The sequence below is a fragment of the Culex quinquefasciatus genome, chromosome 2, assembly GCF_015732765.1.
Source record: "Culex quinquefasciatus strain JHB chromosome 2, VPISU_Cqui_1.0_pri_paternal, whole genome shotgun sequence".
Lineage (NCBI taxonomy): Eukaryota > Metazoa > Arthropoda > Insecta > Diptera > Culicidae > Culex > Culex quinquefasciatus.
The window spans coordinates 64152151-64167088 of record NC_051862.1 but is presented as its reverse complement, the minus strand read 5'-3'; the positions used below and the strand labels follow the sequence as shown (position 1 = coordinate 64167088).

At 36.1% G+C, this 14938-nt stretch overlaps 1 protein-coding gene across 2 annotated transcripts in view; it reads left to right on the top strand.

Moving 5' to 3' along the window:
- The window catches only part of LOC6053709 (protein Fe65 homolog), a 145244-nt gene that overhangs the window by 34868 nt on the left and 95438 nt on the right, over positions 1-14938 (top strand). For both annotated transcript variants that reach the window (XM_038251972.1, XM_038251971.1), the window contains exon 2: positions 7356-7410. The gene's annotated coding sequence lies outside the window, so the exon portion shown is untranslated. The remainder of the gene's footprint in view (positions 1-7355; positions 7411-14938) is intronic.

The window sequence follows — 14938 nt, the reverse complement described above, 5'->3', positions numbered from 1 at the left end:
TTTCTGTAAAAAATGGTAAAATAGGTTTCTTGCATCTGCTTTTCAAAAATAATAATACAGTCGATTCTCTGGCTGTCGATCTTCTCGATATCAATATTGCTCCTGCTGTCAATAAATTTTTCAGTCCCTTCAACAAGCATGCTTTGATTTTTTGTTCTTTAATTTGATAACTCCCGCTCTCGACGGTCCCTTCAATATCGACAACGAGAGAGTCCACTGTAATCAGATAATATTTCATGTTATTCTAATCAATTAACAAACAACTGAGTAAATCTTCCTAAATATTTTTTTTCTAATTGGATGAAACTATTTGGTTTTTTCCCCATGACCAAAGAAGGTATACAGTCCAGACTCGATTATCCGAAGCCTCGATTATCCGAAGCTTCGATTATCCGAAGTTCGTTTTTCCGAAGGTTTGTGTGGGACTTCGGATAATCGAATCACGAACAAAAAAAAAGTTTTTTCGTGTTTTTTTATTTTCTTACTTTTAACATCAAATTCGAGTTCTGCGACCTCATTTTAATCAAATTTGAATGATTGAATTGCTTATAAAATTAAAAAAAATGTTTTTTCAATATTTCATCACCGCTATTCTAGCCGCCATCTTGGATTTAAATATTCTAAATCACTTTAGAGTAGTTTAGGGGTCATACTAAAGCTCAACAAAAAAAAAATAAGACAACGAATTTTTTTTTCGCGATTCGATTATCCGAAGGGAAATTTTGCCAAGGCCTTCGGGTAATCGCTTGTCTCGCTCGTGTGGACCGCGCACTGGACTCATAATCCAGGTCGCCGGTTCGAATCCCGCGGCGGGCGCTCTAAAATTCTTTGTGTAAATATGGGTATTCGGCGCCGTCGCTCCGTGCCATACTTTCATACACTTAGGAGCCCAAGGCGGCGATGTCCTTGTAGATAAAAAGGAAGACACTAGTGGTTGGTACTAGCAATGGTGGCCGACAGCTATAAAGTCAACTTCGTTTTTCGGATAATCGAGCCTGGACTGTATTGCATCATTGGTTCGTCCATACAAGTCTGCATACAATTTTGGCAGCTGTCTATATAAACGTTATATTTTATACCTGATTTTGAAATTTTAAAATATTGAATTTTTATGATTGTCTGCTCTACAACTTCGCTCTCAAAAATAACTCTGCAAAGTCAAAAAAATACGAAATTTTTAAATGAAAAAAAATTTTTGATCCATCTGGGTTAATTAAAATTTGAAAAGTACACTAACTTTCCCTTAAAATGACATGTTCCAAAAAAATTTACAGTTGAGTAACGAAAAATGGAAGAGTTTTTTAAACTTTTTTATTGTTTTTTTCGATGAAAAATACGTTTTTTCGGAATTCTGAGTAGGGACCATCTACAAACCACGTGGACACTTTTTTGGAAATCTCAACCCCCCCCCCCCCCTCCTCGTGGACAATTGTCCATACAAAAAAAAATATTTTGTATGGAGCGTGGACAATCGCCATACCCCCCCCCCCCCTTAAAGTGTCCACGTGGTTTATGGATGGTCCCGTACCAATAGATTCCCACCAGAAAATCTCTTTCCCCAAATCGGTTCATTTTAAACGACTCAAGCATCATCGACCGGCATTGCTCGATTACACCCCAAATTGAGTACAGTTCTGGCCGATGATGCTCTTCTCGGAAGGACCACACTTGGAGCTATCGAGTAGCAAAAAAGTTTGGCAGCCAGCCAACGGGGCCGGAAGTACTTGAATTTTCGCGGCGTGGGTGTGGGAGGCTTGAAAATGAATGATTGAACGCCCCCCGAGAAGTGCATTAGCGATTGCTGTACACACGAGGGCCCGTGTTATTTTTATCCAAATTCGACGAATATTGGCGTGTCCTGAACGTTGTTGGCACACGTCAATTAGGGTGGGGTGGACGTGAAAAAGATTGGATTAGAGCCACTAATGGAGGGAATGTTTATGGATATTTGGTTTTATAATTAGCCAATTACGTCACTTTATACGGAATTCTTTCTAAAAGTCCGTTCAAAATTGAGATTTATTGCTTCGATATCGAGCAAGTAAGCTGCTTAAATGGCTATAAATCAAACTTTATCAAAGTCTGCTTTTGAAGCTTTCGTACGATGGAGAAAGCAGAAGTGAAACAAGCACTTTCAGTTTGAAAGCTTAGCACGAACGCTTTCGTGGAAAATTCAACACCGAAGGGGTCAGCATACAGAAAGAACGATACGCCAGGGAATAGAGTTATTGTTGGAATTATGAAAAATAAATTTGTTTTCAACCCTCTCACCAGAAAGCAACTCCGCTGGTAGCTTTTTAGCTGATTCATGGGACAAGACGACAAAAAAAGAAGCTTTTTTTACATTTGTCGCAGCGAATTGCGAAGCTCAGAAAGTGAAGTAACATTTCCAACGAGACTTCTGTCTGACTTGTCTAGTCCAGGAGGATGATTGCGAACGTGACTCAGAGCACAGACGATGCTTCGTCTGCTGGGGTAGGGTAGTTTTGGCGAATGGTTCTATCCTGGAACCACTTTGAACCGTTATTTTCTGTGGCACTGTGAGAATCTTGGGATTCATTTGTGATTTAATTATACTGAAATCTAGAAAGAATCGTATTAGTTTTTGATTTTTTTTCCTAGCAGGTCGACAATTTTATTATTAATTCTCCTTTCAAATTTTTATTGTTGACATGCATCACATCATGCATTTTTTATGTTTGTGATGACATAATTCAGTTATACTACTGTGCTCGCGAGCTGCACTGACTTTTGCACTATATGTACTCAGAGCCCCGGGACTGATGCACATTTGAAGGGCATTTGCATATTAAAATTAGAACATCAGCATTGCTTCTGGCATGAAAAATGAAAAACGGACCGATGGCATACTGATCTCTGCATAAATGGGATGAAAAATGAAATCAAAAATCTGACAATGCTCATTTGTCCCACATGATTCAGTTCATAATTTTGACAAATGACACAGTAATTAGTTTATGACGTTTATTTACTCCAACGCATTTGTTATTTGTTTGATAGATGAGCAATCATGAAGCGTCGCTTGTGTGATGCTATCTTGAGACAAGTCTTCTGTAGAAATATAAAACATGTTACAAGGTAGCACGCAACCAACAAGGTTTATGACTTTTTTATTCTCTTGGACTTTTCCTTATTTGAGATATTTTAAAAGACTTTTTTCTTCAATACTGCACGAAAGATGACGGAATATTTTTTTTTCAAATTAATTTTTTTGATGCTACAGTCCAGACTCGATTATCCGAAGGTTTGTATGGGACTTCGGATAATCGAATCATGAACAATTTTTTTTTCGTTTTTTTCATTTTCTTGTTTTAAACATCAAATTCGAGTTCTGCGACCCCATTTTAGTCAAATTTGAATAGTTGATTGCCTATTAAATACTAAAATGTTTTTTTTCCAATATTTCGTCGCCACCATTTTGACCGCCATCTTGGATTTAAAAATTCTAAATCACTTTAACGTAGTTTAGGGGTCATACTTAAGCTCGACAATCAAAAATTAGACAAGAAAAAAAATTCTCGCGATTCGATTACCTGAAGTTTCGATTATCCGAAGTGAAATTTTTCCGAGGCCTTCGGATAATCGAGTCTGGACTGTACCAGGAAAACATTCCACAGTTGAAACAATGAATTTTGAAATTTAAAACAAGATAAAAAATTAAATTAAAAGCTGCGGTATTAAACTAATAATGAAAAAAACATGCATTTTACAGTGCATTTAACACAAGTTCAGTTGTTTCGCAGTCCAAAAAGAGTTTAACTTTGCATACAAAAAAAAAACATTTTTATTATCAGGGGTTCAGTTTTTGCAAATGGAAAGGGGCAACTTTTGATTTGGTTGAAAATTAGGGTGGTTCACGATAAGGGTGATTTTGGAAATCTTACTTTCCACGATTTTTTTTGTGATTTTTTTTAAAGTAGGAGGACTTGCCAATCCAAGCAACTTTGTTAAAGACCCCAAAATTTAATCTTGCAATCTTCACCTACTTCGACCAAATTTAGAGAAAGCATCTGAGCAAACCTCCAAAAATCAGTTTTTTGAACGTAGCAATTCAGGGTTAAGTTTTGGAGAAAAGTTAAATTTCTGTATAAAAACTTCAAATATTCTACACCCAAAGTTAAAGACCGAGGGGATAGTCCATGAGGAAAGTACTATTTTGCGAGAGTATAGACCTCTCGCCTATTGCTTTTCGTTCATTGAAACAGTTCATCCTATTGAGTGGCTTATATGGACAAATGACCGCCACTTAGTCACCGAACCATGGTTGCCCATACGGCAAAGGCACGGTTCAGTATGCCGATGGTCTTGGGTTCGAGTCTCGGTACCGGTACTTTTATTTTTTGATAGATGAACTTTTTTGGAAAATGAACCCATGAGTAAAGTACTCTCGGTAATTTCGGGATTTATCCTCTCCGTCCGCACACAGTACCATTTTACTACCGAACCGAGCTCTTTATCCTCTCGTATGTCGATGCCCAGTTCTGGGTGTAACTTCGTCAACTTGAAATGCTCATTCCCTGAATACTTTGGAGTATTCAAGAGGTCATTTCCGAGTTCAGCGATCCCAAATTAGTTAAATTTGACTAGTTTATTGAACTTAAAATCCTTTTATGGTTGTTTTTCCATTCAGGCGCCATATCCCTCTGAAAATTAGGAAAATCAACAGGCAAATTTGGATTCGATTTAGTTTAGATTGATCAGTAACTGGCCTGTTACACAGTTTACTTCTAGACACGAAAAATTAACACCTTTTTTGTATTCGTGCCTTGACCAAAAAATTGACGCAAACTTGCGTCAGTCGTAACTCTGGATCCTTTTGGCCAATTTTCGATTGATTTTTTTTTTCATTTCATTTATTTCGTTGTTTAAGCATTACTTGAGTGAAGTTACTATCCTCAGCTGAGATGTAGACTGAGACTGAGATGTAGAGCTGATTAATTCAAAGTTGGGAACAGAGTTTGCGGGTGCTTTAAGAATCGAGTAAATTTACTAAAGGAAAAAAAGTTACAAAATAACCTTTGAAATTGCTAATAGATGGGGGATAGTTAGAGGAAAGGAGGCGTTACTCATTCTAGTATCACAGCTTAAGCGGACATCCGCTGATGTTCGGTATCTAAGAAGCATTTTAAAAGTTTTTTGAATACGAAGAGAATCCGAAATATGATGAAAATCCGATTTCACGAACCACTATAGAGGAGAAAATCGTGACGTCAGAAATGAACTCAAATCACTCAAAGTTCATTTTGTGAGTGACTTTAACATTTTTGCCTAGTTTGACAGCTTCCTTGTCCCCAGTTTTTTTTGTGGGAGAGAAAAGGAGGCGAATACTTTATGAAAATCATACCTGTCAAAATTCCTAGCCTCAAAATTTTGTCGCGAGTTGCTTTTCTCCTCTTTTGTAATTTTTCATGACGTGAGTCGTGAGTGCTGTAGAATTTTATACTTACATAATCTGCTTAAATTAATAAACTGCCCCTGATCGCATAAATGTCCCATATGCATTTTCATCGTTTTTGAGTTATTGATGCAGTTTGGTTCAAAATGGTGTGCTCTTTCAAAAGAGCCTATAACATCCAGTACTTTGCTTTAGAAATCAGGAGGAAATCCAGTTTTTTCGCGAAAACTTAACACGTAGCCTTATGTATGGGACAAACTTAAAATGCGTTTTTCTCAGCTTGCTGTTTTTGCATATGGGACATTTATGCGAACATGGGCAGTAAATGGGCTTATAAAAGATTCATTTTACTTTAAAATTCCGTTTAGAATGAATAAATATCTGCATTCCAACCATTAATCAGAGCATTTTTTTAATGTGGCAGAAATAAAAATTTACAGCATTTATAAGTAACTTTTTCAAAACTTTTTTTCGTAAAATCGCGATAACTCGTGATGTTTATAAGCAAACCCCTTATGTCTATATATCAAAATTTTTGTAATTGTCTGCTCTACAACTTTGTAGAACATTGTTACACTCTAAAAACTAACCCTGCAAAGTTAGAAAAAACACGAAATTTTAAAATGAAAGATTTTATTCTAAATAAAAAATGACCCTTCTGGGTCAATGTAGATTCGAAAAGTACATTAAATTTCCCATAAAATGACACGTTCCAAAAATTTTTACAGTCAAGTAACGGAAAACGGGAGAATTTTTAAAACTTTTTTAGTGTTTTTTTCGATGAAAAAAACGTTTTTTCGGAATTCTGAGTACGCCATCAAATCGGGCGTCTAATTTTACATAAAAGTCCCTTTGACACCAAATTTCAATCTCATCACCGTTACAGGCTGCAAATTATTGAAAACACCTCTTTTTTCGCATGTTCAAAAATGGAAGGGGTCGTACCGCCCCTCCGTCGCGAGATATCAAAAACGGACCTCAGATTCGTGATCAGGGACAAAAGTTACCCCTTAGGACAAAGTTTCACGCAAATCTAAGAGGGGTCGGGGCAATTTTTCCCGATTTCGTGTGAGTTGGTAGAGAATTACCCTTATACATTTTACAACTTCTGCTCACAGATATTTTGAGCATAGGAACTTTGATGTGAAAGTATGTTTTTTGTGTGGTTCAAAAAGTAGGAAAACATAGAAAATTATCATCCAAAGTTCAATTTGAAAAAATGACTGCTTGGTAAACAATTGCTTAGAATCGGTCAAATAATGCTTGCGTTTGTTCTATAAGTGTATTCAGCTATGTTTTTCGAATGTCTTAGTGTTTTTCATTAAAAGCCCAATAAATGACCTTTCTTTTTCATCACGGCGAGCTAAAATTGACTTGGCCGTTTCGAAGATAATTTTTTTTTAAATAAATAAGAAAATTGTAAAAAACGCATTTTTTTTAAACTTTCTGTTTCGGCAAAAAAAAAACGGAATCGACGTAACACTATATAATGTGGCCCTCTTAAACCTTGCGGTTTCCTCAACGGATTCACCACGTGTATCGTTCTTTTTGCGACAAGACTCCGTCTCCCGGGTCTCCTAAGTGTGAAGGTATTGCGTCCGCCTCGGGATTCGATCCGGTGACCTCCGGATTGTGAGTCCAAGGAACTCCAAGGCAAAATTTGAACCAATTCACTTTTGATCTAGATCTTGTTGGTTTGACGTGAAATCGCTGATATGAACAATAACATTTACATATTTCAAACTATGTTTCAAATTACACACTTGTTGGATCCCTGAACCTCTCATCCCCAAATCCAACTCCACAGTAAACATTGAATAAAAATCGTTCCCAATCAATCTCCGTCCGTAAACATCTCGCTTGCTCAAACACCACCCATCAAAATACAATAACAGTTTTCTTACTTTCCCATTTCTCTCTCTCTTTTTTTTCCCCACAGGAATGAAAAACGATACAATGATTTCGCAAGTTTTTTGACGAAAGCCTGGTAGATGGTAAGTGTGCCCCGCTCCGGAAATACTTCAACCGTTATGCCCATTCATTGTGGACTGCACATAAATTGTAGAACGCTTTTCCGGGTTCTTTTTTCGCTCGGACTTTTCTTTTTCAAACTGAAAATTAAAGTGGACCACTCGAGCCAGCGGCAAATAAAATTGTCATTTTTTCCCATCGTTTTGTCGTCCCTTAATGCGGCGTGGAAAATGATTTTCCGCAGTTGGAAGTTGGTCTTGTAATGTGACGCTCTTTGGCCAACAAGGGGGAAAGTCCCCGGATCGGGATGAATAAAATTTTTATTTCACTCTAATATTCGGACTACAAAAAGCAGTCGTAACGGTGCTGGTGGTTTCAAGGGTGGAAAACCCCTAAAAAAAGAAAAACAACGCAAAAACTGCGGAGAAAAAAGAAAATTACGACACTTATCATCCACGTAGCCTGGGCGGGTGAAACCACTCTATGGGGGAGAGGGAAAACAGGTCTTGTTGAGACACATTTGGGGCTGGGAAAATAAAAATCCGCAATAAAAGCGGGAAAAAAAGGAAGGACGCGCTTTCTTGGCGGTTCTTCGCGGCCGGATTGTAAAACATGTCGAAGGTTGGACCTCTGGTGTCAATTCGCCAACTTTTTGTTGTTGTTGGTTTGAAGACCGGGCCGCGAATAACGAGAGGACTAAATGTTCCGGCCTCTTTCAGGCCAGCTTTTATTGGCGTGTGGCTTGGGAAAATGACCTGCTACATGAGTGCCAGCGCGTGAAAGGGCCTCTCGGAAGTCGCGCGCTGGGGAAATATATGATCTCTTCGGATTGGACGTGTTTTTGTTGGTCCGGAAATGCGTTCTCTTTTTTATGGGAGGGATGATCCTTTTTTTTCCTGGATATTAAGGGTGAGTGAACGTGACATTTTGCGTGTAAATGGATGTCATTTACAGGACTTTTCCCAAGCGAGATTTTCTGATGGAATGTTCTTATTTATTGATTTGGATTGAATGCTAAAATGTGGGCATATCATTTGTTAATAGTCAGGACCCGGTGCCTGCAGTTCCCGTTACAGTTTATATGGAATTCCAATAAGAATGTAACAGAAAAATCAGGCTTCGGGTCCAGACTGTTAATGTGTTCTGCATTGAGACATAATCCATATAAAACTATGATCTGTCTGAAATATCGACGATTGAAAACGGATTTTTTTATGGATAAACCAGGATGGGCACTAGGGCGCCCAGAAAAAATGACCCCCTGCTCCACAAGCGGAAATTGCTTTTTTAGATTATTGCATCTGTGCCAATTTTGAGCCAAATTGGTTGAGATTAACCAGATTGAGTTGGTGAAAAATATGTTTTTTATACAAAAATAACTTTTTTAAATAACTAATAACTTTTAAGGATCCATTTTCATAACTTTGGTATGTTAGACAAAGTAGTAGAGCATTAAGTTTCCTATAAGAATATCACTTTTGGAAAAAATCGGATGGAAGTAGCGCACCTTGTAGACAAAACCGTAAGAAAAGATGGTTTTTCATATTTTTAAAGATTTTTCCCATACAAACTTCACCTACAAGTATCAATGGGTAAATGTTGACCTATTTTGCTTATATTTGGCCAAAAGTCCTAAATTAGCTCATAGAACAATATTTCACTTGTGGAACGAGATTTTTTTTTAAAGTCCCATATTTCGTCACCTTAATGGACACTCTTTTATTATATTAAAAAAAGATATTTTTTTTATAAAATTTATCATAAAAAAGGTTTTGACTCTAAACGGAGCATTTTTTGCCAAAATCTACAAAATATTGAAGAATTTTTTTTCGAAACTTTGATTTTTGAAACATTTAATAGCATTTTTGTACGGACAGACTCCATTATATATGGAGACTTGTATGGAAAAAAATAATGGCAAATTAGCCTATTTGGATATAAGGAATCGGTGGAAAAAGTTTCATAAGGCTGGCACAAATTTTATTTAAAGTTTTTATTCGGTAAAAAATCAGTGATGCGATAAAATTTGTGCCACAGCTCAAAACATAATTTGACATTCAGATCTATTCTAAAAATAATAATCAAAGTATTTTTAAATAAGAGCAATTCCAGCTTAAATCAGGAATTTTTCTGGTACTTTTGTACCCGACCCTCTCCGATTTCACTGAAACTTTGTAGACATGGTATCCTAGGCCTATATAAGCCATTTTTGTGTATATGGAGCCAATAGTACTCGAAAATAACATTTGAGAAGGGCGTAAGGTATTCAAATATGTTTGTATTTTGCAATTTAAAAATTACTGTATCTCGAAGCCGTTGCGTCGTATCAAAAAGTGGTCAAAGACAAACTTGTAGGAAATCGGACGAGCTTTCTGAAAAAAATACACTGAAACAAAAATATACGCCACTTATATGAGTTTTTTTTTTGATTTTTAAGTCTAAAACTTAAATTTAAAGGTGATGTCACGATTTTTTTTCGTTCAAAATTTTTGAGGAAATAGCCTAAGATGTTACCAAAAGACTGACAAAAAATGCAGGATGGTATGTCTCTCCTAAAAAAATACTGAAATCATTTACTAAAACTTTTTTTTTGAAAAGTGGTCTAAACGTCAAAATTTTCAAAAACCGGTAGTGGGAATCGATTCCCCAGACGATTTTACGTAAATATTGACCATTGTCCTATGTCCAATCTTCGGGAAAATACAGCGGTATAAAAAATAAAAATGTTGACAAAATTGTTTTTTTTGTGGTTTTTGGCAATTTCTATATGACAGACTTGATTTTTCAGTCTCGTAAATATTTTAACCGGAAAGCTCGTCCAATTTCCCATAAGTTTGTCTTTGACATCTTTTCAATTGGATGTCAAGGCTTACAGATATAAGCTTAATTACATTGCTAATAACTGAAAATAGAATATTTTTTTCAGTGTGGTAGAAACCTGGATAGTAAATTAGCTTACGTAAATATCGAAACGAGTCAAATCAAAAAGCTGTCACAAACAAACTTATGGGAAATTGGACGAGCTTTCCGGTAAAAATATTTACGAGACTGAAAAACCAAGTCTGTTATACAGAAAAAGCAAAAAAACCACAAAAAACCCATTTTTTCAACATTTTTATTTTTAAAACCGCTGTATCTTCCCAAGGATTGGACATAGGACAATGGTCAATATGGAGACTTTTATGTAAAATCGTCTGGGAAATCGATTCCCACTACCGGTTTTTGAAAATTTTGGGGAGACATACCATCCTGCATTTTTCGTCAGTCTTTTGGTAACATCTTAGGCTATTTCCTCAAAAATTTTGAACGAAAAAAAATCGTGACATCACCTTTAAATTTAAGTTTTAGGCTTAAAATCAAAAAAACTCATATAAGTGGCGTGTATTTTTGTTTCAGTGTATTTTTTTCAGAAAGCTCGTCCGATTTCCTACAAGTCTTTGACCACTTTCTGATATGACGCAACGGCTTCGAGATACAGTAATTTTTAAATTGCAAAATACAAAAATATTTAAATACCTTACGCCCTTCTCAAATGTTATTTTAAAGTACTATTGGCTCCATATACACAAAAATGGCTTATATAGGCCTAGGATAACATTTCTACAAAGTTTCAGTGAAATCGGAGAGGGTCGGGTACAAAAGTATCAGAAAAAATCCTGATTTGAGCTGGAATTGCTCATAAATGTGATTTTTTGTCCTACAAGAAAATCACCATTTTAAGGATTTGTTTTTATATACCGTAACATTTTTGCTAAAGGTATTCTCATTTTATAAAGATAATCTATCTCAAGAGACAACTTTTAATTTTTTTTTGCGTTTTTGTATGCGTACCTCTTTTCGCAAATTTTTAGAGATGTTTAAGAACGAATAGTTTCTGATAAATAGCCTTACCAAATGTGTTTGCAATATTTCAATCAGATTAAAATTACTAAAAATCAACATATCGATGCTCTCGATGTGCCTCTTATGCTAACTAGATAGGAATTACAGCAAGCTTAGTACAATAGAGCACAGAAGAATCGGTATACCAATGACTTAAAAATTTACCTACACAGAAAAAATAATGTGAATTTACTCGACACAGAAAAAATGAATCACATGTAAACTCAGTTGATGTAAACTTGAGATTCGACGTAAACGGTTGAATCACACGTAAAATCATGTTTTTACGTATAATTTGTTGCAAATTTACATCAAATAGCATTTAAATTTAAATGTTTAATAACGTGCAAATGTGTTACATCATAAATGATGTAAAATTCGGAAATATTTTTATGTGTGTTAGACTTTTTTTCTACTTTTTTGGACAGTGGTTTGCCCATGCATAAAATACAAATTATGGTCGATATAACTTTTCACCTGAAAATCAATGAGAATTTCCTTACCTCTCTTTATTTCGATTTAGTATGTTTTACTAAGTTTACTTGGATTCCTGCCTACACAGTAAATAAATCATGATAATATTACATCTGGGAAGGGGTACATCTTTTATGTCAGAAAAAAGGTGTAATTTTACATATGAAATGTGTAATTTTACCACTTTTCTGGTGCAATGCCACTTTTTCAGACTAAATTGAGGTAAATTTACAACTTTAAAGTGGTAATATTTAACCTTCCAAATTTACATAATTTTTTACTGGTTAGTTAGTACGAGAGAACATAGAAGCATCGATTTATTTTGATACGAGCTGGGATGATACTTCAAAAAGATTCGAAATCTCGCTCCTCATCAATACAATTCCTATTCAGATTATTCTTGTTACTGTTTGCTTTGTTAAATGGACCTTGTGCATGAATCAACTGCTGATTCATTCCAAAGTTTGGCGGGACAATGATTTCTGTCCTGCACAACTACAGAATTTAAATGATGAACAAAACTCAACAACAAGGCTTTTTCTTGTCTGGATCGCCAAGGACATCCACAAGACTATCCAAAAGCATTACGTAACGACGTCCTGGCCAGAATGGCAAAAAGCAAAACGATGTCAGAATGACAAGTTATTTCGTTCGGTAGGTTTATCTCACTCTATCGTGAGTGAGTGAGTAAGTGCGCCATCCACTTTCCCACAAAAAAACAGAAAAAAAAAGCTGACGATAAAGTATTACCGCACCAGGGAAAAACTAGGGAAAATTTTCATCCCCTGATATCATCATCATCGTCACCGACCACCACCGTCACCGGCTATATTTATGGCGGTTGAGACGACGAGTGTTGCTGCAAGGACGAGGCCGGACGAAAGCTTTCGAGTGTCAATTTGTGTTTTCCGGGGAAAACCACCAAAGTTGGAACAACCTGCTGGCGACAAAGCGTGTCGCTTTAAAGTGGGAGTGATGGGAGGGAGATGAATTTCCACGGGGCGTGGAGAGGATTAATGACAAACGATGGTAATTTATGATAAGTCTCGAACGAGGCGGGAGTTGGGATTGATTGGCGTCGTAGGAAAAATATTTTGATATTTTGTTTATCGAGTATGGATCATTCAAACTTCGATGGATTCAGCCATCGAGTTTGGTGGAGTGCAATTATTTGTTTTTTTAAATTTATTTTTTATTTTTATCCAAATCAAATAAACTTTCTGGTTGCAGTATTTCTTCAAAAAATACATGAGGTTTAAGAAAGCAGTATTGAGAGAAATACCCACAGTAATACACTACACTTATTTTGAGGATTATGTTCAATTCTTATGTGAAGTTTCAACTCTTCCTGACCATAGAAAAAAGGCTTTAATCCAACTTTAAAGCCCAACAGAAGATGCATGGTTCCAATGATGGCAACAGTCACGGTGACGACGACGGAGGGTACATTTATGTATGAGATACTAAACCGAATTTGAAACAAAAGTTCATGTCACCGTATAAATATTGTATGAGGGACACGAGGATAATTCAGACCCGAGCCATTTTCGACCGCTTCCAGTGCCCTTTTCGGTCGCCGCGATGATGGTTTTGGCAGTGCTGCCAGAAATTCTTTTCAGTTGGAATTTATTTCATTCTACTGCCCGCATTGCTTGGCGTACCAAATGCATTTCTGTGTGAAGTTCATGCTCTGTAAAGTACCTATTCTGCCAACCCAGTTCCACCGTTGGACCAGTTCCAAGCGGTGACTCATTCAGTTCATCTGGCATTCATTGGTTATTCTTGCTCCAAGGAGAAACCCGTTTCGTACTACGGGTTTTTTTTCATGCTACCCGTGGCAAAATTCAATTGCATATCCGACCGTAAAAAGTTCACCTCTCGACGAGAGAGCTCCAGGTCACCGGAAACTGCTGTCTGCTTCAGGTCACCGGAAACCAACAGTTATGTAGAGGGGCTGCACAAATATGTTCGGAATCCGCTTAACGGCTTATGTTGTTGGGACATTTGAGAGCCACTACTGGCTCACAGACTTTGCCGGGAAAAACGATTAAAGTTGGACGTCCTCTGGGACTGAAGAGTTCTTTTGACACTTTGGCAGCGGAAGGACCTGGCTTAATTGGAATCTAGGGCAGTCAAACCGCATGCGGGGGAAGCTTTTCATCAAATATTGCGAATCTACTTGTCATAATTGTGTTACATTTGAAAGAATACGAGACGAAATGAGATGTTATGGTATAGTTCATGAATATATCAGACCTGTAATCGACTTTGATTCCAATCTGCTTCAATGGAGCTTAATAAAGATATTTATTGTTGTTCGCCAAAGGTTTTAAATTGCTGATTGTATTTCCAACAAGCATGTATCCTCACAGTTGAGATTTTTTGTATGTTGTTCATAACGAGAGAAAAGATTGGAAATTTTTTTTAACAAAAACTCGTTCTTTTCGAATTGAAAGCTGTCGAAAAAGTAAAACTAAGGTTTTTAGGGCCAAATCCATACATTATCTTTAGGCTTAATAGCTCCAAATTTCATGAGGACCCTTATTTCAAAACACCAAATTTTACCGAATTTTCGCGGAACGTGAAAAACGCTAAAATAACTCTGAATATCTGTTGTTTAAATAACTGAAACTACTCATTATGCTTAATTATATATTATTCTTCAATTAATTTCAAAAAAACGTCACTAAATTTGAACGTGACCCAAAAAAAAACAATTCCTAATTTCCAAAAAAGTTTTCATTTGGTTTAGGGATGGCTCTGTGTATATTTTGAAACGCATTATAGGGCATGCGTATTCTCATTCATTAAACTCCTTTTTTAATTTTATTATTCGTCTAATAAAGCTAAAAAAATCGCTGATTTGCTTTTATTTTACCTTTTTACATTTTATTGAAAATTATATCAAAGCAAGATTGAACAATCAGGTCTAGTAAAAATTATTAAAATATTTTTAATTTTCTGCAACATTTTGAACAGTAACACTTTTTATGGTTTCATCTCACTTTTCAGATTAAATAAAAAATCAATACGCAAAAATAATTTAATCTATTACGAAATCTTCAAAACATTATTCAAATCAGGGCTGAAAACAAAAAAAAATATCTGGTCTTTTTTAATTTCACGGTAACCTTCCACCCAAATAAAAAAAATATCGTAAAAATCAAACTTGAAGTTTGAACGAATTCATCACAT